Here is a 4,239-nt window from a genome sequence, read left to right on the forward strand (position 1 = left end):
CCTTAGGTAGATTTTTTCCTAGGTTTTTTCTTCTTTTTGTTGCATTGGTAAATGGCAGTGTTTCCTTGATTTCTCTTTCAGATTTTTCATCATTAGTATTAGGAATGCAAGAGATTTCTGTGCATTAATTTTGTATCCTTCTACTTTACCAAATTCACTGATTAGTTCTGGTAGATTCCTGGTAGCATCTTTAGGATTCTCTATGTATAGTATCATGACATCTGCACACAATGACAGTTTTACTTCTTCTTTTCCATTTTGGATACCTTTTATTTATTTTTCTTCTCTGATTGCTGTGGCTGAAACTTACAAAACTATGTTGAATAATAGTGGTGAGAGTGGGCAACCTTGTCTTATTCTGTGTCTTACTGGAAATGGTTTCTGTTTTTCACCATGCAGAATGATGTTGGCTGTGGGTTTGTCATATATGGCCTTTATTATGTTGAGGTAAGTTCCCTCTACGTCTACATTCTGGAGGGTTTTTATCATAAATAGTGTTGAATTTTGTCAAAAGCTTTTTCTGCATCTATTGAGATGATCATATGGCTTTTATTGTTCAATTTGTTAGTATGGTGTATCACATTGATTGATTTGCATATATTGAAGAATCCTTGAATTCTGGGGATAAATCCCACTTCATCATGGTGTATGATCAAGTGAGTTGTTGGATTAATGTGTTTAATGTGTTGTTGGATTCTGTTTGCAAGTATTTTGTTGAGGAGTTTTGCATCTGTATTCATCAGTGATACTGGTCTCTAATTTTCTTTTTTTTTTGTAGTATCTTTGGTTTTGGTATCAGGGTGATGGTGGCCTTGTAGAATGAGTTTGGGGGTGTTCCTTCCTCTGCAGGTTTTTTGGAAGAGTTTGAGAAGGACAGGTGTTAGCTCTTTTTGAGATGTTTGACAGAATCCACCTGTGAAGCCATTTGGTCCTGGACTTTTGTTTGTGGAAGATTTTTAATCACAGTTTCAATTTCATTACTTGTGATTGATCTGTTCATATTTTCTTTCTTCCTTGTTCAGTCTTGGAAGATTATAGCTTTCTAAGAATTTGTCCATTTCTTCCAGCTTGTCCATTTTATTGGCATAGAGTTTCTTGTAGTAATCTCACATGATCCTTTGTATTTCTGCAGTGTCAGTTGTTACTTCTTTTTCATTTCTAATTCTATTGAGTTTTCTCCCTTTTTTCTTGATTAGTCTGGATAATGGTTTATCAATTTTGTTTACCTTCTCAAAGAACCAGCTTTTAGTTTTATTGATCTTTGCTATTGTTTCCTTCATTTCTTTTTCATTTATTTCTGATCTGATCTTTATAATTTCTTTCCTTCTGCTAACTTTGGGATTTTTTGTTCATATTTCTCTAATTGCTTTAGGTGTAAGTTTCAGTTGTTTATTTGGGATGTTTCTTGTTTCCTGAGGTTGGATTGTATTGCTATAAACTTCCCTCTTAGAACTGATTTTGCTACATCCCATAGGTTTTGGGTCATCATGTTTTCATTGTCATTTGTTTCTAGGTATTTTCTGATTTCCTCTTTGACTTCTTCAGTGATATCTTGGTTATTTAATACTGTATTCTTTATCCTCCTTGTGTTTGTATTTTTTACAGATTTTTTTCCTGTAATTGATATCTAGTCTCATAGCATTCTGGTTGGAAAAGATAGTTGATACAATTTCAATTTTCTTAAATTTACCAACACTTGATTTGTGACTCAAGATATGATCTATCCTGGAGAATGCTCCATAAGCATTTGAGAAAAAAGTGTATTCTGTTGTTTTTGGATGGATTGTCCTAGAAAAATCAATTAAGTCCATCTTTTTTAATGTATCACTTAAAACTTGTGTTTCCTTATTTATTTTCATTTTGGATGATCCGTCCATTGGTGAAAGTGGGGTGTTAAAGTCCCCTACTATGATTGTGTTACTGTCAATTTCCCCTTTTATGGCTGTTAGCATTTGCCTTATGTACTGAGGTGCTCCTATATTGGGTGCATAAATATTTACAATTGTTATATCTCCTTCTTGGATTGATCCCTTGATCATTATGTAATGTCCTTCTTTGTCTCTGTAATAGTCTTTATTTTAAATTCTATTTTGTCTGATATGAGAATGGCTACTCCAGCTTTCTTGTGATTTCCATTTGCATGGAATATCTTTTTCCCCATCCCCTCACTTTCAGTCTGTATGTGTCCCTAGGTCTGAAGTAGGCCTCTTGTAGACAGCATATATACAGGTCTTATTTTTGTATCCATTCAACCAGTCTGTCTTTTGGTTGGAGCATTTAGTCCATTTACAGTTAAGGTAATTACCAATATATATGTTCCTGTTACCATTTTCTTAAGTGTTTTGGGTTTGTTATTGTACGTCTTTTCCTTCTCTTGTGTTTCCTGCCTAGAGAAGTTCCTTTAGCATTTGTTGTAAAGCTGATTTGGTGGTGCTGAATTCTCTTAGCTTTTGCTTGTCTGTAAAGGTTTTAATTTCTCCATTGAATCTGAATGAGATCCTTGCTGGGTAGAGTAATCTTGGTTGTAGTTTTTTCCCTTTCATCACTTTAAATATGTCCTGCCACTCCCTTCTGGCTTGCAGAGTTTCTGCTGAAAGTTCGGCTGTTAACCTTGGGGATATTCCCTTGTATGTTATTTGTTGCTTTTCCCTTCCTGCGTTTAATATTTTTCCTTGTATTTAATTTTTCATAGTTTGATTTATATGTGTCTTGGCATGTTTCACCTTGGATTATCCTGTATGGGAAACTCTATGCTTCCCAGACTTGATTGACTATTTCCTTTCCCATATTAGGAAAGTTTTAAACTATAATCTCTTGAAATATTTTCTCAGTCCCTTTCTTTGCCTCTTCTTTTTCTGGGAACCCTATAATTCGAATGTTGGTGCATTTAATGTTGTCCCAAAGGTCTCTGAGACTGTGCTCAATTCTTTTCATTCTTTTTTCTTTATTCTGCTCTGCAGTAGTTATTTCCACTATTTTATCTTCCAGGTCACTTATCTGTTCTTCTGCCTCAGTTATTCTGCTATTGGTCCCTTCTAGAGTATTTTTAATTTCATTTATTGTGTTATCACTGTTTGTTTGCTCTTTAGTTCTTCTAGGTCCTTGTTAAACGTTTCTTGTATTTTCTCCATTCTATTTCCAAGATTTTGGATCATCTTTACTATCAATACTCTGAATTCTTTTTCAGGTGGACTGCCTATTTCCTCTTCACTTGTTTGGTCTGGTGGGTTTTTACCTTGCTCCTTCATCTGCTGTGTATTTTTCTGTCTTCTTGTTTTGCTTAACTTACTGTATTTGGGGTCTCCTTTGCGCAGGCTTCAGGTTCATAGTTCCCGTTGTTTTTGCTGTCTGCCCCCAGAGGGTAAGGTTGGTTCAATGGGTTGTGTAGGCTTCCTGGTGGAGGGGACTAGTGCCTGTGTTGTGGTGGATGAGGCTGGATCTTGTCTTTCTGTTGGGCAGGACCACGTCCGGTGGTGTGTTTTGGGGTGTCTGTGATCTTATTATGATTTTAGGCAGCCTCTCTGCTAACAGGTGGGGTTGTGTTCCTGTCTTGCTAGTTGTTTGAGATGGTGTGTCCAGCACTGTAGCTTGCTGGTCGTTGAGTGTAGCTGGGTCTTAGCCTTCAGATGGCGATCTCTGGGAGATCTTTCGCTGTATGATATTATGTAGGTCCAGGAGGTGTCTGCTGGACCAATGTCCTGAACTCAGCTCTCCCACCTAAGAGGCTCAGGACTGTCAGCTGGCCAGAGCACCAAGACTCTGTCAGCCATATGGCTCAGAAGAAAAGGTAGAAAGAAAAGAAAGAAAGAAAGAAATAATAAAATAAAATATAATAAAGTTATTAATATAAAAAATAAGAAAAAATAAAAAGGTATTAAAAAAAAGAAAGAAGAGAGCAACCAAACCAATAAACAAATCCACCAATGATAACAAGTACTGAAAACTATACTAATAAAAAAAGAAAAAAGAGAGACTGAACCCTAGGATAAATGGTAAAAGCAAAGCTATACAGACAAAATCACACAAAGAAGCATACACATACACACTCACAAAAAGAGAAAAAGGAAAATAATAGATACATAAAAATAAAAGGGAAGAGAGCAACCAAATCAATAAACAAATCTACCAAATGATAATAAGCTCTAAATACTAAACTCAGATAAACATAAAACCAGAAACAAATTAGATGCACAAAGAAACCCGAAGTCTACAGCTGCTCCCAAAGTCCACTGACTCAGT

The sequence above is a fragment of the Leucopleurus acutus genome, assembly GCF_964270905.1.
Source record: "Leucopleurus acutus genome assembly, chromosome: 3".
NCBI classification, from domain to species: Eukaryota; Metazoa; Chordata; class Mammalia; order Artiodactyla; family Delphinidae; genus Leucopleurus; species Leucopleurus acutus.